General features: G+C 36.7%; 1 protein-coding gene and 1 long non-coding RNA gene across 9 annotated transcripts in view; one reads left to right on the forward strand and one right to left on the reverse strand.

The window, feature by feature from the left end:
* PLXNB2 (plexin B2) overlaps positions 1 to 27,534 on the forward strand; it is a 334,253-nt gene that overhangs the window by 136,835 nt on the left and 169,884 nt on the right. The window lies entirely within an intron of this gene.
* LOC148125530 (uncharacterized) overlaps positions 12,701 to 27,534 on the reverse strand; it is a 109,775-nt gene continuing 94,941 nt past the window's right edge. Inside the window, exons 2-3 of the long non-coding RNA XR_015743758.1 lie at positions 13,322 to 13,448; positions 12,701 to 13,229 (exon numbers count right to left, since the gene is read on the reverse strand). This is a non-coding gene — a long non-coding RNA (uncharacterized LOC148125530). The remainder of the gene's footprint in view (positions 13,230 to 13,321; positions 13,449 to 27,534) is intronic.

Genomic DNA, 27,534 nt, shown 5'->3' on the forward strand with positions numbered 1-27,534 from the left:
GCACTGGTTATTTTACCATGTAACTGGACTATATTTATCTTTTCCTGTTTTAAAGGTGGGATTTTAAAGCCAAGCATTTTTAAATAAAACCTCCTGGATATGAACTTGGATCGTGCATATTGGCCTCCTGATTTTATTCCTAATCCGAGAGTTATCAATGGGCAAGTGGGCTTTGAAATGGCAAATTGAAAAGTACCATTTTAGTTCCATATTACATCGTTTCATAGGAAGCTATTCCATCCTAAATGTTCTAAAGAAAATGGAACATCTTCATGTAACCGAAAAAGGGCCGTTTTGATTTTCAGAGACTTAGCACAACTCTGCATTCAGTTCTGGCTCATATTTCCTATTTTTATTTGTGTAGTTGATGGGGTTGTGGGGATAGTTTGAGGACAGTCTATTCTTTCGTTTTCCTGGTGCAAAGAATGGCCTGGAATCAGACTTTTGGATGCCAAGAAAGCATCCTTAGCTTTGAGCAGTCTCCTTCAAGAAGAGAGAAACCTAGAATCTATTCGGCTACCCATAGTTCTGCTTTGCAGTGGGAAGATGAGAGTGAGTTCTCATTTGCTTCCCAGCTTTATTGTATTCATGACTTCCAGAATTATTACTAGCGGGAACCGAGTCTCATCTTAGTGACAGATTTAGACTGTGGGAGCTAAAGCAGAGAGGATAAGAAAAGTCAAAGAATTGAAGCTTGTATAATGTTGGTTGACATCTTGGCTCTTCACCTTGTTTGGATTGGAATGGTGAATAGTTTTTCTTGGACATGCAGGATAATTGAACACATGTTACATTTGAAAGAATCACTCTGGTTAAGCAGGGTTATGAATCCATACATTTTAAGAGAGAATGAAGATTTTATTTTAAAAATATTTCTCGCTTTAAAATTAATTATTATGGCTTAAGGAGAAAAGAAGAGAAGTAGAGTTCTGTTGTTCTTTCCACAATAAACATCACAAAACATTTCAATTTTGTGTGATGACAATTATAGGCACATTTTGGGAAGTTTTCCCAAATGGGAAGTTGGAATATAAATTGAATAAATAATGAGGGCATTGAAACAACAACTGGCTGGAGAGTTAGACTGTACCAGATTGAGAAAGCATAAAATATCACATTTGGGATACTGGAACTATTTAATGTATAACATGCATTACTCTTAGAAGCGTACCATTTAAGAAAATGTAGTCTAAGGAATAAAACCAACATATAATTGCTGCTACACTTGTGCATGTAATGCACATAGCCAAGAACAAGAATTTCTTTCTGCAAATGAAAAATTAATAGAGGGGATCTTTTCCAGAGATCCTTCACTGAATAAAACATTTTGAATATGTTGCCAGATTGTCTACCCTTTTCAGTTTATTTAACAAAATAAGAGCTAATGTGCTCTTGTAAACTCTTTTATCCAAAATGATGGCTCTCAATTTTCATGTAAAATAGTAATATCTAATTTGTATTTGTACAAAAGAAATTGAATGTCAAAAATTATACGTGTATATCCATTAACATTAATAGGCTTGTTCCATTAATATTAAACAAAGCACCTGATTAATTTCTCCTTTTTTTCCTTTTTTGCCTAGAGAGTCATTAGAAATATATGGTGTTTTCATTACTGATTCAAAATACGTAATGGTATTCTTGAGTTAATTCTAAAATGATTTTGTTGTTGGTTTTAGAAGTGAATTAAATATTTCGTTTGCATCCTAAATATCTACAAAAAAGCTTTGTTGTATGGAGCCGTGGTGGCCCATTGCTTAGAATGCAGTATTGCAATATATTTTTCCCCACTGCCAGAAGTTCGATCCTGACTGGCTGAAGATTGACTCAGCCTTCCATCCTTTTGAGGTCAATAAAATGAGAACAAATTGTTGGACACAATATGCTGACATTTGCAAACTGCTCAGAGAGTACTATAAATATTGTGGAACAGCATATAAGTCTAAGTGCTATTGCTATATTTTGTTGCAACTAAAACCTTTTCATCGGTTTTTCATATATATTGTGGAACAGTATATAGGTCTTAAGTGCAATTGCTATATTTTGTTGCAACTAAAACCTTTTCATTTGTTTAGTTGTAAGAAACACATCAGGATATGCATAGTGTTCATGTGCACATATTGGGATCTATATAGTACTTGTTGTGGTTTCTGGATTTCAGTTCAGAACTAGTTTTAAATTCATTTAAATTAACTTAATTTTAAACTTAAATGTGGCAGCACAGTTTTGTGTGCTCAAAAACAGCACATGTATATTTGTGCTCGGCAAGTTGCATTGATTAGCAATTTGCTTCTGATGATGGGACCTTTAAAGGGACTGGTGATGACCTTTAAAGCCCTATGTGGCAGGTTGATTTAGAGACAATGTCACCTCAATTACATCCACCATCTCATCATGTCCAGCAAGAGGCTGGGACATGTTGCAGGTCCCAGTTTCATTTGGTAGGGCCCAGGACGAAAGCCCTTTCTGCTATGGCACCCATCTCCTTGGAACATTATTTCCCCAAAGTAAAGTTGGTCCCAACCCTTGTGGCCTTCCAGGAGGCCCTCATTGGACCTAGGGATTGCATGGAGACTATTACATGACTCGTATAAGTTTGATTGTATTCTTCCATATCTTTTTGTTATTATTTTTTTAAAAAAAATCTTCCTAGCTGTTTTAATTCAGAAACTATATTGATTTTTAGTTTTTGTTTTAGTTGCGTGCATCCCCTAGATTCACATGCATGGGCAGCCATATCTATTCAGCAAATAAATAATCCCACCAATATGTCAATCAAGAGTATGAAAATAATACGGGAACCTTTCATGGGACAAAATGATTAGATATGAAGATAGTCTATGGTCCCCTTCTGCTTCTTTTTGTCAAAGCAAAACAGTGACAACAGTGGATAAAAGAGGCTCTTTTAAAGTCTAGCCACTTGGAAAATATAATAACTCTTGTGCTACTTCCTTTTGCAATCAGTTTTGTAACCAAAACACTACTTTCTTCATGCAACTCCCATCAATAAAATAAGCAGTTGACTCTGTCCAGTCCAAACATCTGCAGAAGAATTTCCGACTGTTCCCCCCATTTGTAAGAACGTATGAAGTGTATACCAGGCAACAGATTCTTCCATGAGAGGCTCTTAGCTGAATACATTTCTCTACAAGGTGCATTTGGCCTCTTCACAAGGCTCTTTAGAATACATGCGTTGATTGTAGGCATGTTTCTGGCCTGTATATGTAAATTATATTCCTTGATTAATTAAATGTTTGTTCTTTTGTTTGTTTTTCATTTTCCATAGACTTAATTTATTGGTGGCCAACAAATATTTGTAAATGCAATTGATTGATTGATTGACTGAGAGACAGACAATAAATAATCTTGAAGCCTGCACTTGGGAACAACTGTTGAATAAATATAAATTCAAACCACTTAGCTTGGGTATCATGTAATTTTTGGTTGTAATATAGCCATCTGGAAGATTGGCTCCCTCCACAGCTAATTTATTTTAGTACTAATGTTTTGAATGTTCATGATATAGAATATGCATGTAGTATGTATTGTATTCACAAGAGGAAGCAAGAGAGAGATTTCCAATTATGTCTGCTCGATAAGACCAGAGGCCTTTCTAGCTCAGCATTCCCCTTCCCACAGTGGTGTCTCAGATGTCAAAGGGAACCTGAGGAGCATAAGAAAAATAATCATTTCCCACGGTTCTTTTGCAACAAAAAATGTTCATGTGGAGGGCGGGGGAATCCATAGTCGTTATGATTAATGGATAGCCTTATGTTTAATCCATGCCTATATTGTTTTCTTCTTGGGTTCCTTTGTAATAAAAATTAGACAAGACCTTTTTTCAAACACTCATTTCAAACTTTTGCTTTTCTCCTGCCATTTTTAAAATTGCTATCATGACATTAGGTGAAAGTTTCATCTAATTTTCCTGCCTGCTGTATCCTGCAAAAACAACAGTATGGCATCTTTTGAATAAATTCATTTCTTTTGACTTTTTGAATATTAGCTGTCACGTTCTGTGCTTACCTCCCACATTGAATATGTTTCATTTAGCAAATTTGAAAGTTACAAGATCAGTCCCATCTCTGTGGATTTAGTAATCCTTTTTTAATGCTGTCTCTTTTCCAAAGATTACTTGACATAAATGTTTATTTTACACTCCATTTTATTACTTCAGAAATAAGTTTGTTGTACTCATCAATGGTTCTCATACAGCTCCACCAAATACACTCTCTCTCTCTCTCTCTCTCTCTCTCTCTCCCTCTCCCTCTCTCTCTCTCGATATATATATATATAAATATCAACATTCCTAATTAGAAAGATAGTTCTGAATTTCTTTGTGGAAAAAGGCATGATCACCCTTAGAGCAAGTAATAAAACGGCAGAAGGACAAACAGGAAAAATGTAGTTATGCTTGTTTTGTGGACCTAGTATTATGTTTTGTATTGACTGGTGAATTACTACAAATAAATGGCCACAGTTCTGTTTTGCAGCAGATCATTTCTATAATCAGTGAACATGTCTGTTTCAGAAGAGATGGGCCTTCAGATTTCCTGTTTCCAAATCGCTGCAGAAGCTTGCTGATGATGCATTCTTTTTACCTCAATTTAGCTTAATCATCTTGAGATGTGACTCTTAATCATAGCACAAAGTGTAGTTGCTATCCAGAGTGTGTCATTCTCCCTATAAGTTATTAAAGTTCAACAGAGCTTGAGTGGCTCTTTTGTTTCAAATTGTCAACATACTGTCATTCCTTTCCATGTCCATATTAGTCGACACAGTTTAGCCCTCTTTGAGCCAAAGGTTTAAGTTTGCATGATTAGAATGCATTTAATTGATGAGTTTATCATCCTGACCAACGTCCTTGATCCAAGAGGGACTGGAAATGTGCTCCCCATCCAAATAGGCTGGCATCCGTAGTGATGGTGAGTCTGTGGGGCTCTTTCAGTGGACAACCCTTGTTGATGGTCGGAATGGTCCACCAGTGCAGAGAGAGCAGGACTTTTGTTGGAACAAATACTCGGGTCTTGGAGTTGCTTCGCCGTGATCTTTGGTACGGAAGCAAGTACCATTGGAGCAATCTCGCATGGAACTGGGCCCAAGGGATAATAGAAATACAGGAGATCATTTTCCCCAGTAATTTGGACAAATCAGCTAGAGGAACCTGTTTGAGGGTTCTGATAGTCTGAGCTAAGTTCTGGATGCTCTCCTGCCTCTCGGGATAGAAACACTCTTCCCTTAACTATGTTTATTACTGAACCCAGGTGAGATAAGCGAGTCGAGGGAGATAAATGACTCTTTGCCCAATTAATGGAAAAATCGTGTTGTTGAAGGGTTCACAATGTGATTTGAGTATCCAATTCTGCCTACCTGGATGAGGAAGATAAAATTAAAATGTCATCCAGGTAGCACTGCAGTCTTACAGGTGTGCCCCTAAGATGGGCGGCCAGAGCACTGGTGGACCGTTCCGACCATCAACAAGGGTTTGTTCTCAGGGTTCTGTCCACAGAAGAACCGTGGAAAATTCCACCACACAAAATTCTGCTCACCCAGGGACCAATCTAACACCTGGACCCTCAATGTCTACACCTAGCCATTTGGAGGTTGAGCGGAGACATCTAAGAAAGGATAATCTCTCGACCAGGGTGATCAACACCATTCAAGCAGCTCGGCACCCTTCTATGAGCCATATATATAATGCCACATGGACTATCTTTTATAAATAGTGCACCAAATCCAAGGTGGGCCCATTTTCGCCATCAGTGGCACAAGTTTTGGAGTTTCTTCAAGATGGTCTTGACAGGGGTCTCTCTCCAAACACTTTAAGATGACAGGTGGTGGCTATTGCCTCGGTGGTGACCTGGGAAGGTCTAACATCCATTTCCCACCACCCACAGATTTAGAGTTTTCTTCAGGATGCCACAAATTTATGTCCACCAGTGGTACATAGTTACCCAACCTGGGACCTTAACAAGGTACTCACAGCACTCATGAAGGGTCCATTTGAACCAGTGAAAACTACTAGTCTCCATTTTCTCATATTCAAGGTAGTTTTCCTCGTAGCTATAACATCAGCACGACGTATCTTGGAAATAGCGGCTCTATCGGCCTGAAAGGACCTTTGTATATTCCATACTGACAGAGTGGTTCTTCGACCAGACCCCACATTCATACCAAAAGTCAATTGTGCCTTCCACAGGGCACAAGAACTTGTGCTCCCAAATTTTTGCCCCAGGCCTTCTCAGGGCCTAGAGCATCAGTGGCACCAACTTCATGTCCGCAGAGCTCTCCGTACGTACTTACATCGAACGGCTTCTTTCAAGAAGACTGAAGCCCTTTTCGTATCTTTTCAGCCAACCACTCAGGGGCATAAGGTCTCACCTTCAACTATAGGCAGGTGGCTGAAAGCCACAATAGCCAAGGCGTACGAGATTCAATCATTACCCGTTCCTAGGGGCATCATGGCACATTCAACAAGGAGCATGGCAACTTCAGCGGCCTGGGCCATGCAAGCTCCTACAGCAGAAATAAGTAGAGCGGCAACATGGCTCTCTCCATCACCTTTCATTTGGCATTACAAAATTGATGTATTTGCTTCTGCTGAGGCCTCCTTTGGTAGGAGGGTGTTACAACAGGTCCACTCGGACAGTGCGGGGACTCCAACCCAGACAGAAACCCTCCCGTAGGACAAGCCAAGCTTTGGTATGTCCCACTCTCTGGATGCTCGGAGCAGCTCAATGGAGAAGGGGCGTTGGTACTTATCTGATACGCCCATTCTCAGTGAGCTGCGATGAGCATCCAGCCCCACCCAATATCCGTCTGGTGGGATCCTGTTCCGGCCAACAAAATCTGGAAATTCATAAAACAAACAAATAAACATAACAAAGAAGAGGGTTGAGGGTTGCATCACCTCGTCTTGCCAAAACTGGGGGACGCTAGGGAAGAGTCAGGGAGGAGTAAGAGCGTCCTAACAATTAAGCCCAGCCTATCTGAGCAGGGACTAAGCACCTCCCGCTCTCTGGATGCTCGTCACAGCTCACTGAGAACGGGCGTATCAGGTAAGTACTAACGCCCCTTTCATGGATTCAGAAATACAGAAGCTATTCGTTATGTTTACTTTCAACTAAATTATCCAAAACAGGTATCACTCATATGGGAAAGAGTGGGAAAAAGACTGGCTAAAATGGATTGGTTATGTGCCATCAAGTAATTTTTGACTCCTGGTAACCATATAGATTTTGTCCATTTAAATTGCACTGTTGTTATTCTGTTCTAGCCTTTCTTTCACTTGAAGCAGCAAGAAACTGGAAGCTTTTGCTGAGGTTTTAGTTTTGAACTGATTTGTTCCGATTTTTATGGTTTGTTTTTTTTCCTGTACGGACTAGCTGTTTATGTCAAATTTCATTGGTTCTTGGACATCAGTTTGGCTGGCTGTGGTAAAATTAAGCGAAAACATGGCGGAGGTTTCAAATCAAAACCAGAAAGAAGCTACCCTGACCCTACTCTGCATGCAAGGACATGCTCAGCGCTTTGCTTTATTTGCTGTGTTACTTGCTATGCTTTCTCATGCACAGAGAGCCCGGAACAGCTTGCACATGGGTTTTGCATGAATTCAGAAAAAGATAAAGCCATTTTAAAAATGTATAAATTGACTTCCGTGGACCTTATATCATACTTAAGTGGATAGTAGAGGGGGCATGCATAAGTGCACTAACATGCCTATCGTCCCTGCCATTGTATTTTTATTCTTTTATTCTTGTTCTCGTTTTTGTTTGACATATATAAAATAAAAAAAATGAATTGAATTGAATTGAATTGAAATGAAATGAAATGAAATGAATAGAATATCTGGGGAAATTTTTTCTGTATTAGTTCCCAGATGCACTTCAGAGCATCTTTGAGGGATTTGCATTGACCTATGAGCAATTTTGGAACCAAACTGTTTGGAACCATTTCTGTTCATGTCTACTTGCTCATTTTCTATCTAGATTGTTGCTAAATTGATGCTTCTTTGATGGCATATAATGAAAAAAATAACTACAATTTACCTAATATTAAATAATGGTTTATCATCAAACTATGGACAGTTCTCATGTTAAGACTGGTGAATGATAATTACCTTGTTTGCCAGGGAACAAGAATAACCATGGGAATTTTTCTCAGTATATTCCAGTCCTTCATACTAGGATTCACCGTGATATAGGGAACCCTCGGTTTATAACATTTCATTTAGTGACCATTTGAAGTTACAATGCCACTGAAAAAAGTGACATATCATTTTTCACACTTATGACCATTGCAGTATCCCCATGGTCACACAACCAGACTTGAAATGCTTGGCGATTAACTCATGTTTATGACCGTTGCATTATCCTGCATTATCCTGGGGTCATGAGATCACCTTTTGCAACCTTCTTACAAGCCAAGTCAATGGTGAAGTCAGATTCCATGCTACTCTTAACTAGTATAGTGATTCACTTAACAATTGTGGCAAGAAAGGTCGTGAAATGGGGCAAAATTCACTTAATTGTCTTTCTTAGCAACAGTAACTTTGAGCTTGGTTGTGGTCATGAGTCAAGGATTATCTGTACAATGCACTATTCTTGCATGCAGTTGTGGTCAAACAATGGAATGCAGAAACTTCCTTGACATCCAAGCTAAGAAAAATGCAAATTTATTTTAGACTACAATCTCTTATTCTCAGCAACCAAAATCATATTTTGCTCAACTTATGTTACTGAAACAAGTATTCAAACATCTTATAGAAATAACATCATTTCTGAGGATTCACTGCCATAAAGTGAATCCTCAGTAAATGTTTTCATAGCAGCAATTTAAATGAATCTGATTTGGCACAAAATTAGTTTACCACATTCATCAGGGGATAATGTAGGAGAAGAAAATGTGTAAAGGATTCTTCCAACTATTATAGGTAGCACTTGACTTAGGACTGGTGGTTTAATAATCATTTGGCATTATGAGGGTCTTAGAAAGCGTTTCCAGACATTGTAAAATGTTGTGCCTCTTACATACACACATACACACACACACACACACACACACAGGGTCACTTGGCAACTACCTCACATTTCTGACTAGTTGCAATGATCCAAAGTGATGTGACTGCAATTTGCTACTTTTTTTTTTCTAATTTTCCAGCCGTTTTTACCAGTTTCTGTTAAGAAGTGCCCATTTGGGAGAATCGCAGTATTCACTTAATAACCATCATTAAAAATGGTTGTAAAATCAAGTCCAATCACATGAGTATCTCGATTTAATGACTATCATGAGTTAGCACTGATATTCTGGTCCTCTGTAAGTGTATGTCGAGGATTACTAGTAAAAGTAATAGGAGAAAGGCAAACTCATGATAACTATTTAAATTATATGAAAAGTACATCGTTCAGTAATGGAAAGAATGAAGTGACAGAGGCACACTATTTAAACAAAAATTAACTGAAACATAACCAAAAATATTTGAACCCTCTTATGAAATGTTTTCAAACATATAGTGGAATTTTTTCCTTTCAAAGTTAGTTAAACTAAAAAGCAATTTAACATAGGTTGCTATTATCAGGCATTTCAGATTGCTATCCTGTATTAGCTATCATATTGATACTGAGGGACTGACTACATTGCTTTGGCCTTAAAAACAGACAGCTTTTCACAATTCAACCTATAGACACCTCAAAATTTCTTCAATTTCTTCTTTTCAGATAATTAAGTAATTACTTATTACTTATATATATACATATATATATAAGTGAAATACCACTCACGCCTCATCCCAAAATCTCCAGAACCGTAAAGCCTACAAACTTGAAATTTGGCATGTATGTTTTTCTTGGCTTCTAGGTGCTCACTAAGAAAAGATGTTTTAAGATGACCATCAGAGCGTTAGTATTTTGTATATTATTGTTAACACGCTCTGATGCTAAGGAGTTCTACTCCCCCTCCCCACCTGAAAAGAAATCTGTTCCAAATGCTAAACACAAGCAAAGGAGAGGAGTTTCAGTTTCAGTTTTAATTTCACAACACCAAACAGCTTTAGTACAATACAGTTGAGCTAAGCCACGCCCAGGCTCCTTGCTGTCTCCTTCATGCTCACACAGTTTCCAAACAACACCTCAATTCTCTCACACACTGAAGGGACAGTAGCCAGATGAATAGCGATGGATGCTGGTACACAGATTTTTTTTTTCATTACTTTCCTTCCCCAAAACTAAGCCAGACCACATACCCGTAGCAAAGCACGAGTATCGAGCTAGTTACTTGATAATTAAGTAATATTTTAAAACAATCTTAAATGAGTTTTGGTTGACAAGCCAAAGAAGAGAAGAATGTTTTAATTATGGAGTAATACAATACTGTTGTTCATTATGATCACCATAGAAGGGATTGTGATATTCTTGGCAACAACAGGTGAGTCATATAAGCAGGTAACTATTGTGACTGCAACTGTTTATCCTTTTCATGATACTATTACTATTCTATGAATGTCTGTGCTAGAATAGACCACTTTTGGAAGAATGTTCTGACAAAGGACATTACTTTGCTTACCAAACTATTTCAATTCTGTTGTTCTTCAATCTATCTATTTAAAAAGTCACTGGTCAGCAAAGAGGACTGTCTTAGCAGGATTCTTTTATCACTCGTGGTGGACGTTTTTTCTTTGAACAATCTGCTTTCAACAAAAAAATTAAAATGATAACATTTTAATCAACGTCACCATGCATTTCTAATCTTTATGCTACAGAAACTTCCCATTCATGGGTTCAAATTCAATCATAAAATATATTTAAATCAGTCACAGTACTCAGTCTATGCTCCCTTATGGGCTGTTAAAATGCTTTTTTAAATTCTTTACAAATGGAATCTATCATACTTTTTTCTGATAATTTTAAAAGGAGTTTAGGGCAATGATTAATTCACATTGGTTATGACAGTAAAATGTATTATGCTGACATGGAACATGCTGAACGTATTTCGAGAAAATAAGGCTTTAATACATTGATTTTAATTGTCAGTCCACAAGGCAGAGGCTACGTTTTGCAGCAATTTAATGCCTGTAAAATCCTCTGCAAGCGCATTCTTGATCTGCTTGTTTGTTTTTATTATTTTTTCATTTCAAATATTTTACTTCAAATAGATTAAACTGTGTGGGCCTTATCCAAATTTAATAAAAGAAATGTACACAATATGCAAGGCAGAATAAAGCACTTTTCATTTTTCAATTTTACTTCAAATAGCTTCAAGGGAAAAAAATAAAAATGTTAATATTAAATATTACATTTACATAAATGTAGGACATTGGATTTATCTGCATAAATACCTTTGAAAAGGCAAATTATGATATTGCAAAACATTCTTTTTCTGTTATAAACTCAGAATACTAAGAATGCCTGAAACTTATTGTTAACTACTGAAATAAAGATTTTGGTCCCATTGTCTTTATTTTCAGAATTGTTACTGATTATATATATATATATTATGTGAAAGAAATCAAAACCATGAAAATGAATCTTGAATTATGTGCACATAGCCATTAGACAAGGGTAGTTTAGTCTGAGCACTGTTTGGTGTCAAAATACTGCAGCTGAATGGATTATTTTATGACACAAAAACATCTGCATTTAATATAATCCCTTGGTATATCATGTGATTGATGATCTGCATGGGGGAAAAATGAGAGCCAATTTTAGAAAGCATATTCGGAAGAAACAATGTCTGGATTATGATGCTAAACAGACATTTTATTTATTTCCCTGACTTTACTGTGTACCTTCCAGAAACTTCTGCAAGAATCATCTTTTGTAAACTTGTGTAGAAATAATATATATATAGTTTGTACAACCTATGGCTAGACTAGAGATCAGGAACTGATATTCTTTGGCTTAAGATTGCTCAACTGAGAGATATAAACACTACTGCCTCACTTACAAACTATGGGCAATTTTAAAAATTGTTAAATGTTATAAAAGAATGTAAATCAAGCCTGCCATTTTCTGTTTTCCATTCTCCTACACTGATGACTATATATGCCAATTCTAATAATAAAGATACAGTGGTTTTCTACTGTTAAAAAACTAAAATGTAAATTAATTACATTTTATTTTTAATTTAATTATATTACATATAATTAATTAGTTATCCTTAGATGCTGTGTCTTCCAGAACAATATTTTGCTGGATCCTTCATTTAAATTCCACATGGTGTTTTTCGCCTACTGTTTATAAGCGTTTAGACAGAAATCAAGCTTCGTAGACAGCAATTGTTTATGTGGTCTTCTCTTTGGATTAAAGTTGTACAGACTAGGAAAAACAGGGCAGCTATTGTGATTGCTGCAGAAGAAAGCCCAGTAGAACAGATCACAATCTGGGATTCAAAATTTTAAAAAAACTGGTTCTGTAGGCATGGCTTAGGTAGTGGGCATGGCTTGGTGGTCATGTTATTGGCTGATATTGAACTCAATATCACTCACATCGAGGCACGCATCTCCTTGCCTGGCCTCTCGTGACTGTGAGGATGCTGCAACAGTGATAAGTGTGAAAAACGGTCATAAGTCTCTTTTTTCAGTGCCACTGTAACTTTGAATGGTCACTCCACACAAGCAAAGTATCAGCAAAGGAGGGGAAAAAAACTCCAGAGAGGTTCCTGAGATAGGAAGTCTCGTCCTGCCAAGAATGTAATAAGGGTTAACGGAGGGGCAGTTTCTGTAAGCAACACCAGAATGTTTCCTTCCTGCCTTCCTTACAGGACTAGGCCAGTCATTTCTTCTAACAACTGGTTCTCCGAACTGCTTAGAATGTTAACAACTGGTTCTAGTGAATAGGTGCGAACCTGTAGAATCCCATCCCTGACAGTTGGGACAACTGCTTGGATAATGCAGTCTACCGAATAATGTTTTACAACATTCATATATACACTCTAAATTACTGAAGTGATCCGTAATTACATTTTTACTAATAGCCATACCTAGTCTCATATTACATTGGCTTGAGAAATATGCTGTCTGAAGACTATCATTCAAAATTTTACATGTTTAGTTTGAGCAGATAGCTATTATTAAATTTTGGTAAATCTTTTTTCTTGAGTTGCAACTCTGCATTTAGTGCATTGATTTGTTGTTTTCATACAATACCAGTATTGTTAGATTCACAAAGCACTCTGATCTTTCTTAGCCATTCCAGAAATTCTCTGTTTGGCAGACGGTGAGTTTATGCTGCAGTCTGATGGAGATAAATTAAATGACAGTTAACCTTGATACCATTTCAGCCTTGAATACAATAAAAAAATATCCATCTGTCTGCCATAATCATACCTTTGTGCATTGTAGTGAAATTAATATATTGTGAAGACTGGTTGAGTGATTTTGCACACTTGATGGAGTCAACCTATGAATTTTCTTAAAGATGTATCTTGCAGAGTTATTTCTTTTTCATTTGTTCCTGTAAGGAAAGCACAGGCAATTCAGATAGAAGAAATGTATTATTTTGCTCCTGCTGCAGACCTAGTCAATATTGGATAGCCAACACCTGCAGTTTACATTAACAAAAGAAATCTGTTTAAAAAAATCCTATACCATCAAGAGGAGGAGTGTATTGCTTGTGCTTTGAAATGCATCTTCTGGGTGTTTAAAATAGATCACCTAGCAAGACACCAGATGAGCATGATGGGAATTTAAAATCAAAACAGTTGGAGAATATGAGATTGGTTAAATCTGTTCTAAAGGTGCATGTAAATTGGACATTGAAAAAAGGATTAATTTGAAAATAGATTATCAAAAGAAATTGGGATTTAAAAAAGCTACATTCACACTTTACACTATTATGCAGTCTAACTATGACCCGTCATGTCATGATGATGGCCAAACATTGCAATCTGTTTCATATTTAACAGGCCAGTGCAATTCTGGGGTATGATCTGTAAAAGATTCTTCTAGGTATGAATATAGCACCTATGTCCACTACTTTAAAGTATAGATAGCCTTTGACTTACACCCACAATTGAGCCCCAAATTTATATTGTTAAGTGAGACAGTGGTTGTGAGTTTTCCTCCATTATACCACAGTTTCTTGCCACAGTTGTTAAGAATCACTGCAGCTGTTCAGTTAGTAACACAGTTGTCAAATGAATCTAGCTTCCCTGTTGACTTTGCTTGTCAAAGGTCATGAAAATTGATCACATGACCCCTGGACACTGCAACCGTCCTTGTTATGAGTCAGTTGCCAAGCATCTGAATTCTGATCACATGACCATGGAAATATTATAATGGTCGTAAGTATGACAAATGGTCCTAAGCAGTGGTGGGATTCAAAAAGTTTTACCACCGATTCAGTGGGCATGGCTTGGTGGGCGCACGTGCCAAACACACACTTTGTACAGGAGCAGAGGCATTCCAACTCACCTCCTGCAAGCTTTCACTCTTCCGATAGCTTCAGCAACTGCCGCGCGGCACTCTGCTGTGCCACGCAAAGCAGCTACACTTCAAAATCAGAGGATAAAGGTGAGTAGGGAAGCCTACTATCGGCTCCGCAGAACAGGACCAGAATGGTAGAATACCACCACTGGTCATAAGTCTCTTTTTCAGTGCCATTGTAACTTCAAACGGTCGTGAAACAAACTGTAAGTTGAGGACTATATATTCAGGTAAAAGTAGCACAATTTCAGGAAGAGCGACCACTGCTAAATATTGTCACATACAGGGACTGTCTTTGGCCTAACACTTGTTCCAAAACCCTTGTGTTGAAGATCAGATCTCAGGGGCTGCCCAGTCTTGTCACATAATCATAAACTGTATCCACCCGATACTCTGCCATTACCAAGAGAAGTTAAGTTTGTTGAATCAGAAACAAGGCAAACTCTCTGAAGATGGATTTCATCACTTAATATTTGGTGGAGCACTTTTTTTTCCCCCTTGCTTGGTTTCAAGCGATTTTAAATTTGGTAGCATCACATTTGAATTTAAGATGGTTGATCTCATTTTTTAATTACATATTAAAATTTCCAATTTAATTCATATTGGGATGAATATTTCAGAGCCAAAAAGCAATCCTAAAATATTTTGATATATGGAAAAATAAATAAATGAATAAATGGCACAGCATTGTTTAAGAGAAGGAGATAGTAAAAGCAGATCGTTAAAAACAGATAATAGTGACAGTCAAATAATCTAAAAAGATGTATGCACAAAGCAGTAAATAGCAGGATGAGTGGATTTGTACAACACACAAACCAAGCAAACTATTCTTAAAAGTGATGCCTGAACTCATTCATCCTGCTATTTCAGGAGTCATTCTGAGAGTAAGATGGGCAGTCTTTCATTTGAATTAAATAAAAATGTATGTTTTATGAGTCAGCAATTGTGGTTTATAGTTGAGTATAATGTATAACAGTATCCAATTTTTATGATGATTTTATAAACCGTTTAGTGACTGGGTTTACTCACTTAAAGCCATTGTATAGCCATAGTTTATTAAACATATCTTAGTTAACTCTGTACAATACAGTAATAAATTTTGATCTACAATTCATACAATTCATATGGATTCATACAACATGCCAAGTTAAAAACCAAATAAATTACATGATTACCACATTAGATAAATCAATTGAGTCCTTTGGAAATTAACCAGCGTAGGTTCTAGAAGTGACAGTTCAGCCAACTGAATCATTTGGCTTCATATATCTTTGTTTTTATTACTACAGTTTTCATAGAGAAACTCCAAAATAAAGAAGAATGAATTTTAATAAACTATATCTTGAAGAATACATTGGTATTTATGGAGTTCTGGCCTGTTTTCCTGTTTGGGCCTTTTTTTTAAAGGATTGCCTTGAACCTCAGCTACAAACATAATCACTTTATGCTCAGATAGGCACAGCAGAAAATGGATCTTGATGTCTTTCATTTTATCTTTCTCATAGTTCTGGCTTTCTTCTTTTGCAACCACAGGAACACCATGTAATCTGCAGACAGTTGTTACATGATGCAAATTTTATATACAACTGAATATCCTTTTACATTACTAAAACAACAGAACTTATTAATCAAATTCACATTTTGTTTGGAACTTGCAGCATATTGCAAATTGTTTTACTGAACACAAACCAGTACACCGTGTTTTCTTGCTTTTCTTTTTAATCAAATGGAGAAGATTAGAGAAGTCTCAAAGAGAAGGCTTTTGGTTGATTTATCAAGTTAATTCTTTGAAACCTACAAAGTTACATAGTATTCTTCTTGTGATCAGAAACTGCACTATGTAGATCTAAAAAGTTTACATTGGAAATTAGAAATCAGGTGAGGAACTGCTTCTAAAGTTAAAAGGTAGCAAGTCAACAAGGACTTTGCATTCTGTGATGCAGGAGGAGATACAAAGAGAGCTTTGAGCTATTTCTTTAAAGTGATGCGCAGTTAAACTTTTTAGTGCAAATGTATTTCTAGATTCCCTACTACCCATCCTTTCCTTCCTGGTTTCTCAGCAACTCCTCTATTCTTTTTAAAAATTGGCAGAGAGCTGCTGCCAAATGATACCTTCGTCTCACAATATACAGAATATCTAAACCACATCGATGAACTTGTTTTTCTTCTGTTTAAGACAAAAAGGCAATGCATTTACAGTGGGCTCAATGTTATAATCGGGTGGGATGCTACCAGTTCTGCCCAGTTCGGTAGAACCGGTAGTTCTGAAGAGCAGCAGACACTGAACCGGTTCTGTGCTTGCTGCTAGTTGGCCCACCCACCCACCTGAGCTCTTTCCTGTCCTTTATTTCCTGCCTTTTCAACTTCAGCTGTTTTGCGCGGCACAGCTGAGATTGAAAAAGCAGGAAAAAAGAGGCTTCTCAAATGCTGCGCACCCGTGGGCTGCACTTTTCAGCTGTCTGGGTGTCACAGCTGATTTTTTTTTTACATGCGCGCACAGCGCATGTTAGGCGCATGTGTGTGTGACACACGAATGTTTGTGCAAAACATAGTCACCGAACCGGTAGTAACACCAATTGAATCCCACCCTTGGTTATAATGTTCCTATGACAAATAGTGCTTTGGTTTTATTGTATTGCGAACAGTTGCTGGGGTGCATCCACCTTTTCGTTGTACTTGTACAATAACAATAAAGTTCTTCTAATCTAATCTAATCTAATCTAATCCTATGACAAATAGCAATTAGTTTCATCAGTAGTAGCCGCCTGGCCATAGAGAGCACATGATGTACACATGAACATATCTGCACATTCATTCAGCCTTAGAAACAGTAAAGAACTGTTAAATTATACAAGAGGCATCAATTTGTATTTAATGGTACATTCATATTTGACTAAGAGTATATAAGTTTACCTGATGAGATATCACTAGCAAAACTGTGAAGCTTCCTTAAAATTAGAAACCTCCAACTTGTAAATATTTGCAATGGTCAGTCTCTCACATCTGTGTGAAGACCTCTCTCGCATCTGTTGAGTGCAGCTGGCCTTTCAGTAGGGAGAAAGTTTTCTCCTTTCACTTACATTCTTGATGATTTTGGAAAATGTCCAGACCAAAAAAATTAAAATAAGTAGAGTCCACATAAAAACTAACTTTCCCTCTTCCTGAGGGAGCACCTGTAAAAACAGCAGTAGCTGCTGCATTCCGCTGATTACTATTCATTACAGAAGCAAAGGGAAATGTCTGAGCTAAGGTCATTGTTTATCTCAGAAAAAGCCTAGCTACGCAAATTTGTATCTATTGGTATTATTCTTGAGTGATTTGGTTTCAAGGATTTCTAATGCCAAATCATTGAATACAAGCAATAATATAAACACTTACTTATCCCCCTCTCCAGTACTTTGTTCTACATCTCCATGAACCCCCATAAGCTTCTGGGTGAATTACAAGATGTTAAATATCACCTGTAGCAGGACCAATTCTAAGCCTAGGCAACCTAGGCACTCCCCTAGGGCAAGGCTTTCCAACTTTGGCAACGTTAAGACTTGTGGACTTCAACTCCCAGAATTCCTCAGCTTTGGTGTGGAATTGAAATCCACAAGTCTTAAAGTTGTCAAGGTTGGAGACCCCTGCCCTAGAGTGCCAAATTTTAGGGGAGAGGCAGCAAAATCAAAGACTTTGAAAATATACAGTATGAGTCTAAAATCTGATCATCTTCCCTGTAAATTTCTGTAGTTCACAGTTGCACATTACAAAAAAGAATATATTACTACAGCTATGGCGCATAGAAAGCTGATACTACTACTGAAGCAAGTCAAAGGTCCGATAGGAAGGTATTGAGCAAGCAAGCTGTGACAGTGCAGCTGCCTGAGGGTTAAATATAATCACACTAAATTAAAACAATGAGTTGATATAATTAAAATTATTTACTTTGATGCACAAGTAAATAGTAATTTTTTTGTTATTTTGAATGGCCACAATTTTAAAAATAAAGCAATTAAAACAATACAAACATTAAATACAAAGGAACCAAGAATAAATCATCCACCCTAATGACTAAATAAACCACAAAATGGGTCCTTGAATCATTCAGGAGGCTAGGCGTAGACACGAAGACTTATGAAAGCCAGCAGGGATGGGGCCATCCTGGTTTCTGGACAACGAATGTTCCATAAGGAGGCACTAAAGCAGAAAGATACGTCTTCAAAAACTTGCCAACTAATATTCCTTAGCTGATAGAACCCAAAGTATACCTCTTCTGCCTGATCAGAGTGGAGAGCTAGGAAGAAACTGGTCCCATGTTTTGAACTTTCAAGGTGACAACCAGCATCTGGAATTGCAGTTCATGAATTAGACTTGTTAGGCAATAACCAGCACTATTTATTATCTGTGCTACCACATTCTGTATCAGCTGAAGTTTCTGCATGCTCTTCAAGGCCAGCCCCATGTAGAGTGATTGCACCAGTCCAGATGGTTGATCATGAGGGCATGAGTGATAATGAGCAGACCCCTTGATCCAGAAATGGGCATAAGTGGCACACAATCCAAAAATGTGCAAAGCCCCAGCCCACTACAGTTGCTTTTCAAGCAGGAGTCCAAGAAGAGGCCCCTAAACTGCATACTGGGCAGTGCTACCTCATCCAAGACCAACAATGAAAAGTCTTCAGTACCAGAACCAAACACCAAATGCAACTCATTCTTGTCTGGGTTGAGCTGAATCTTCCAGGCCCTCACACAAAGGAGGAAAACCAACATTGCACAGTGCCACCCATTCTTAATTCTCGGCACCAGTCCAGAAGGGTAACACAATCAGTGGTCTCAAAAGCCACTGAGAGTTCAAGAAGAGAGGAAGAATGCAACACCGCGCATGCCTCTCCTGCCAGAGGTCACCCAAGAGTACGATCAATGCCATCTCTGTCCCAAACGGATCTGAATCCTGGCTAAAATATTTAAAATTTACATATGCCATCTCTATCCCATACCTTGGCCTGAATCCTGATTGAATTATTTAATGTGATTCACAGTAAATAGGGTGAACATGTCTGAGAAAAAAACAGAAACACGATTGTGTCAGAGTTCAGGGATGCTTTGCAAGTTGACAGATTGGGGCTGAAAATCGTAAGCATAAAGCTAAAATACTCAAAAGAAACAAAGGGATGCCTTTTTGAAATTACCAACAAAATCAGAAGATGGACCAAACCATAATAGGATACCAGAATATGACTTGTCCAGGGTGCCAAAATATCTAGAGCCAGCCCTGCCTTATAGATCCATTCATGGCATAGGTCTGACTTACCTGCTGGAATATCTGTCCCCAACAGCATTTTTCCATCCCACGTGGACTTCTCTGAACCGTGTTCTTCTTCTTTGGCAGGACCTCTGACGTTTACCTTTCCCATTACACTGCCTGCCTTCTGACATGGTCACTCACTCCCCGCCTCAAATATATAGTTGGCTTTTAGAAAGGCTCTTAAAAATATGATTCTTTCCTTGAGCATTGAGAATAAATTGATTGGAGTTCCTGTCTAGATGGTTATTATATGAGTTTAGCTTCCTGGCCATTGATTAACTGTGGTTGTTTAAACTGCAATTTAATAAACTGCATTGTTTGTGTTTTTCTAATTAATTGAACACTCCCCAGGGTTATAATTGCTCAGGCTGAGTGGTCATACATTTTCTTAACGAACTAATCTCTTAAATAAATGAGCATCCTAGTTTATACTTTTTAAATAAAGTCAGGTTGAGAGTGCATGAACTAGAGTTTTGAATGGAATAAATTCACACACACGCACACCCAAGAATTCTGAAGATCAGAATAATTTAATTGCATTCCATTTTTTTTAATCAGGGTCATTTTTTGATGGACCTCAGAGTTCTTGGAAAGAATAAAAGTTGTTTTCACACAAGGCTGGATTCTACTAGCTTCTGTTTTGGAGTTTATTCTTAATATATACAATAAATGGCTAAGCAAACCTTCAGGCTTCAGACTTGATAGATGTATTTTAAAGTCTGAATGAGAAAAATATGGAATATAATTTCTACACAAAGCTTTTGAAATAGAAAGTTCTAGCAGTTCATTCTGCTTCATCCATCAGATGTTGTGAAACCACCTAGGCCCCAAATCACAGAGCTGATAAACAATTTGGACATAGGCATCTTATCCAAGACACTATAGACTAGTCATTTCAGCTTTGCTAAAAGGGAAGACATAAGAATTGTTTATAAAGAAAGTTGTAAACATCTTGATAGGAGGTCAGGGATTGTTATAACTAAGGCTGTGTTTTTTTGAGTCAAAAAAGAATTGTGAATTTCTCAAAAGTGAATCCTAGTATGGTACCGTTTTTAGGGAATGAATAATTTAATGACTAGAAAAAGTGCTGTTAATATATTTTTTGCTTGCTTGTGCTTTCTTTTGTGATAATTTAGTTAACAAGCCCATTAAATATTATCAAGTACTTTAGGAAACTCATGGGCAACATCTGATCAAACTGGACTGGAGTTTCAAGTGAGATCCTGCATAGTTTTGTTCTTGTTTTTAAGCTCAGTAGTTTTTAGCATGAAAAAAGGAATATCTGTCTTTGTGATTTTTAACAGGACTTGGGAGAAATTGTTGTTATTATGGCTCCTTATACAGTGATCCAGATGTTTACACTGGATTTGGCATTTTTACCCACCTATCGAGTTCTTAAGAACCTGGGTTAGGCAGATGTTGTTTGATGGTGTTAAAGATATTGTTGCAGGATCTCTAAGGTTTCCAAGTAAAACTGCATTTTGCAATTGACCACTAATGAGTCTGTCAATGCTAGAAGTTTTGGGATTGCATCCAAGGGGTCTATCACCATTGGTACTATCTTTCCTTTCTTTTGCCACAGTCCTTCTATTTGCAGGTCTTTGTATTTTGTGATTTTCTCCAATTCTTTTGTATTCTGCTGTATACAAATATTGCATGTTCATTATCCAGACTTTTTTTATTTCTTATTAACAGTTAAATTTGGGGTTTCATGTGGCAGGTGCTTGCTTGTTTTAATTATCAAGTTCCAAAGCAATTTATCTCCTTTGCTTTCTATTACTTTGTCTTTCTTGTAGCCCAGTTTGGTCTCACCAATACTGAGTGAATCTTCATGGTATAATAGTTTCAGTGCATCTTCCTCATTATCATTTAGATATTATTTCAATGCCCCTTTTTCTTTTTCAACGTGGTGATATCCAGCATTCCACATATTATTATTAAAACTGGGGCCTTTATAAGTTGGAAAGCTCAACAAAGTCAAAGGCAACTTTCTATAATTCAGTAAGAGCAACGAGAGAAATGTGTACTGTAGATAGAAGATAGCAGCTACATCACTTGGAAAAATTAGGGTGCAACAGAACTCAATATTCAATTAACAAAGACAAAACTTTAACTGACATCATACCAAAAATAAGTTAATGTAACTTTAGGTTACCCTGAAGAAACATAGATCCAAGTCAGGAACATACAGATTATTTACATTATTCTGAAATAATGTAATCTCATAAACAAAATAGCAATTTTGAACGGTTGAAGGGTTCGAAAGAGGGCAATAAAAGTGGTTAATCATAATATAAAACAAGTAACTATATGGAAAGATAAGTCAATCAAAAGTATGCTAGGTATAAGCAGGAAAAGAAAAGTTTGTGGAGGTACACGGTATAATTCTTTAAATATCTGATGAATTGAGCTTTGTTCTTCACTTTCCCATGGGGGGACCCCCCCCCCCAATATCTAATAGAGTTAAAGTGGGCATGCTATAGCCAAAAAGTGAAGACTTGGACTATCCTGTGTGATGCCTAGATTGCAATAATTTAATTAATTTTGGTAGTATCCACTGAATGCTTGTTCTAGATTTGATTTAGGCTTGCTAGGATGAATGATCAATTATAAGAGTACAGAAATAGTACCATATCATGAAACAGTATTTTCTGTGTCAATTGCACCAAGCTGTAGTAGTTCCTGATAACTTGGTTTTATTCCAGGTTAGTGTTGCATGTCAGTGTAGGACATGTTCAGATAAGCTAGCCTTTTTATAATAAATTAGTACCCAAGAAACTCTTACTTTTTTATGCCACTCTTCATGTGAGTGTAGGCAAACTTTTAATAACAAAAAACTCATAGAATGCTTTTGCTTACTATTGTATGTTTTATGTCAGCTTTTTATATCATTGCTCTGCCTTCAAAAATATGTTGAGGAATTGACCTTCTTTGCTAATTAGATTCTAGTTGTTACTTGGAAAGTTGGCAAATGCTTCCCTATATATGCCCTGGAATCACTGCTTCATTATGACATTTCTCTATCCTTTGCAGTATTTTCTCGAAGCATAAAAATAATAGTTTTTTATGTTCCAACATAAGGCAAGTTGTTTGCACCTGGCTGAATTAGCATAACATTGCATAATTTTTCTGTGGAATGCTTTTTAAAATCTTTATATAATATATTCCATGATTCAAGTAGGAAACAAACTGCAAACATCCTATATTTTTTATGCTATGCATTTAGAATAAAACTGAGAAACAATTTGAAATTTCGTGAAATGGCTGAGCGCTCAATTCTACCAGGAGTCAAACAAAATTTTGGAAAAATATTTCCTAATTTAAATTAATTACTTATTTTCTTAGTCTCTTATTTGTTTTAGTAGGTAGAGGATTAATTCTTGGTGCTAATTTTTAGATGTAACCAAATAATTACAGTTAACAGTCATCAAAATCCACAATTTGAGAGATACCACTGCTCACTCTGTCTGTAGTTGTAAACACCAAGAGCTGCTGCTGTTTTGATGAACAAATGTTAGTCATTTACTTTTATTGGCAATTTAAGCTGTGTACCTGTGTGTATGTGTATTTATTTATCAGCAGAATAAAAGTAACACAAATGAATTGAAAAGAAGAATAGGGAAAGTAATAAGGTAAAAAAGAAAGAAAATGAGAAAAGTATTAAAGCAATTAAAATATTGTACAGTGTGTAAGGCCTGAGGGCCGGATCCAGCCTAGAGGTACTTAAATCTGGCCCATGGGCCTGGCCTAGAAATAGCAAAGGACTAGTGTGTGGTGCCTCTGGCAGCCAAAATAGGGTGGAGGAGACCTCACACGCCCCCCATGCTCCAGGAGGCCATCCAAGCCAAAAATGGGGGCCAAGGACTCCCCCCATGTGCCATTTTGGCCGGTAGGATGCTGCGTCTCCCGCAGCTGGTCCACATAGGAGAGCTACAATGTGGATCTGACCCTTGAAGAAATCCAGTTTGACACCCCTGGTGTATATCTTTTTTTTAAAAAAAGCAGGCCTATGGATTGTTTAGTGTTTAACATTAATTAGTTTTTCTGTTATCTATTCCATGAGTTTACTTTGGTTTCCTTTCTGTTTCAAGAACTTTTGACTATCTACATGTAGTCCTCTTGGGAACATGAGCTTTGGGTTCCTAAATAGTTGAGGTCAGATTGGACAGTATGATTGTCATATAAAATATAGTAAACTGTATCCAGTTGCCAAAGAATTTGTCCAGAGCAACTGGCACATTTGTCTGCTGCCTGTAAAAATTGGGGGAAGTTCATCGGCAAAGCAAAGTGATAAACACATTACCCTGAAGGCCAACTAATCCCGGCAACATTCATATAAAATAACACAGACTTTCACATGAAACCACTGGTAGTCATTTCATTTGAAAACTATTTGTAGCAGTTACCAGGGAAATAATTCACATGTTACCAGGAAACCATTATCAGAGAAGTAATTAGCAATCAGAGAAAAAAAATTAACTGTTACTGGGAAAACAATTTATATTTAGAATCTATGGTATTGCCTATTTTACATCTGCTCATATCCATTTGTCTGATTTTCCTGGCCGCAGCAGTGTATGCAATAGCTGCAACAACAGGTAAACCATATGGATGTGCTCCTTAGATTTAGGTCTTGGGCAGTTTTTCCATGTTTCATCTCTTCTTCTTGGGCTATTTTATCTCAGCAACTCTCAGCAATCCTTTCTGTGTAAAACAATGGATCAGATTTTTATTATACAATTATTGCTTTGTCACCTTATATATCCTGATACATAGAAAGTTCTTTTTATCTGACTTCAGTACAGTAATGGAAGTAAGAAGAAGTTCCGGGAACAATAAAAACAAGACAAGAGTAAAAAAACAATGTAATTAGAGCTCTGCCTTCTGTTAATGTGCATCAGGATGCACTTAAGGCAGGCTTCATACCATAGTGAGGTAGAAGTGCATGACCTCTAGTGACCTTTTCCATGGGAATCCATCAGAAAATCCCAGGATTGTAAACCTAAGCTTCACTTGGCTGCTGCAGTAGGTACAGAGTCATTTGCAATATTTGTAGGGAGTTTCTGACAATCAACGAGGAAAGCCAGATTCTCTTGATGACAGCTTGATTCACTTAACAACTGTAGTAACAACCATGGCAAAAGGTCATAAAATGGGGCACAACTCATTTAACCTCTGCCTTGCTTAGCCACAAAAATCTGGGCTCAATTGTTGACAATAAGTCAAGGACTATCCGTAGACCAGAATTCAAAATAACATCTTGGAAGAACACAATGGCGAACCACTTCTGCATTTTTGCCATGAAAATGACATATTTAAAACAGCAGTCAAGATGAGCTTAGAGAATCATTTTAAGTTGTAGATAACAAGTAAATGCAATTTTGACTGGTTGTCTTTGATCCTAAAGTTATGACTAATAGGTTCCTTGTTCATTGTAAATACTACGTAGAACTGCAGACAGACAAAACATCTTCTAAACAAGGCATGAAAGATTGGAAAAGTCAAATAAGAAATAAAGCCTGAGGTTGAGCATTTTTTTTTTTTTTTTGAATCTGTTTTTAAAACACTTTTTAATGTTTGTGGTTTTGGCTCTGTTTAGCTGGCCATTTACATTCATTTCCCAGAGAACACTCTTGAAAGATTAAGGAATGTCTGTGGTCACTGTGAATTTCCTCCTTGCCTCCAGGAACCGTAAATTAGTTACAAGAATTGACAAAGTCCCCAGAGTGAATTAACTCTTTCTTTTGGGGAAAACAGCTCATCTTTCATTCCAGTTCACTTTGAAAGGAAACAACACCAACGTATTGTGTTTCCTGACAGGACAAGTTGTCAGTATAATTGAAGAAAACAAAACAAGACAACATTTTTTTACTGACAAGACAATTTTTCCTGTTCCTTGATTTGTGTTTTTGCTTAACATTGCTATTTGATTGTTGTGCACTCTCCCCGCCGAGTCATATTTGGTGAAATGGGTGACTATATAAATTTAATAAATAAATTTATTATTTATTACACGCGCGCACACACACACACACACACACACACACACACACAGAGAGAGAGAGAGAGAGAGAATGTAAAGATTTTATTGACTTCTATGGCTGTGTAGCCCACTTAGGCCTAAATGCAGGTCAACAAAACACAACTGATGTATTTATATTAATAAATTAATATTAAGAATATTTGGATTTTTTATAAGGAACCTAACCTACCCTATTTTACCTTATTCTGGTATGTTATGCAAACAAACCCATATGATGTAATAATAATAATAAAATATAACAAACTAGCAATCATAGTTCTGGAAGGAACGTATTATATTATTTCAAGATGCTTAAAATGCATTATAATATGCCCTAAATAAAACTAAGTGTACTTGCAGAGGAGAAAAAGGCACTGATTTCTGCTTCCTGTAGAGTGAGTCATATTATGTTTTTTTTTTTGTCCCAATTCTGTAATGTAAGAAAATGCAGTCTCATCACAAATATATGTAGATTTATTAGGACACATTATCCAAGGATATTTTTAGGTTTTGTAAATAAATGAAGGTTAAAATCTATTTGTGTCTGCCTGAAAACAGAATTATGTCTGCCTGAAAAATACATTCCTTTAAAGCTTTGTTTCCCATCTGTTCCAAATTTGATCCCATATTCCTAAATAGTGGGGGAGGCAGGAAATATATTCAAGAAGAGGAGGGAATTGGAAAGTTTCCTTGTACAAGTAAAAAAAAAAAACTCTTTGTACTACAGTGGGCGTCATGAGGGAAGCACTTAATCTTTGTCTTTAGATTAGTTTGTGCTATTTAATCCCAAATAAGTTGCTGCTCATTTTATTGAATGACAGAAAAAATATTTTCCCAAACTCAAATTTAAAATGGGACATGGTATGAATTCTGTACATGTGTGTGTCTGTCCCATGTGCTTTCTTGCTTTATATATTTATTTAAACAATTTATATATCCATCCAGCTCAACAAACATGGTTATAAATAAGACTGTAAATATTAAAATGGTAAAATCTGAAGAGTGTTAATACTGCACAAAAAGAAGTGGACAAGAATGAAACTCAAAGTCTAATGCTGTATCGTTCTATTTTGAAAATTAAAATAATGTTTAAAAGATTAGATTTCTTCAGCTTCTGTGTCAAATTCAATAAAATTTCCCAAGGGAAACCATAAATAATTCTTTAAAATAATGAGTTTTGCTGCTGTTATTAGCTTCTGGACACTTTTGTTTTAAGTTATGTCATTTCAAAATAAATTCATTGCCAATTAAGTAAAGATAGTGATTTAATACACTTTGAAATATCATTTTGATACTTAAAGTACATTTTTAAAGAAAGAGGACAAACTGATCTCTTTGAAAGAAAGATACGTCTTAGGACTAGTTTCATGCATTACTCCGCTGTACTTTATTTCTTATTTATGATCTGTGTTCTGACATAAGGAAAAACCCTTCCAGTAAATAATTAATGCATTGGCAGTTCCAGCCTTGCTCAAGATATCTTGTCTAAATGTTTTGTCTGGAAAATAATTATTTGGGTTTGAACTGATTTCTTAGCTGTCTTATTTATAATTGACATAGATCTGAAAGTAAATGTTGTTTTATTTTAAGTGACAGGTATTCCTTTTGTTACAATGTTCAAACCTCTATGAAGTTTAGCCTTATTCAGGTTTTATACTTGAATAAAGTCAGGGCTTGAATGCAATTAGAATTCTTGCATAATCAGGAATCTTACTAATTAATGGAAGTAGAAATACCAACATTACATCCAAAGCAGGGAAGTCAAAGGTGTGAAATATTACCTCTGCTGCAATTGTCCCCGTGTTT

Source organism: Pseudonaja textilis, chromosome 5 (assembly GCF_049901715.1).
Source record: "Pseudonaja textilis isolate UNSWEBS1 chromosome 5, rPseTex1.2, whole genome shotgun sequence".
Classification (NCBI taxonomy): domain Eukaryota; kingdom Metazoa; phylum Chordata; class Lepidosauria; order Squamata; family Elapidae; genus Pseudonaja; species Pseudonaja textilis.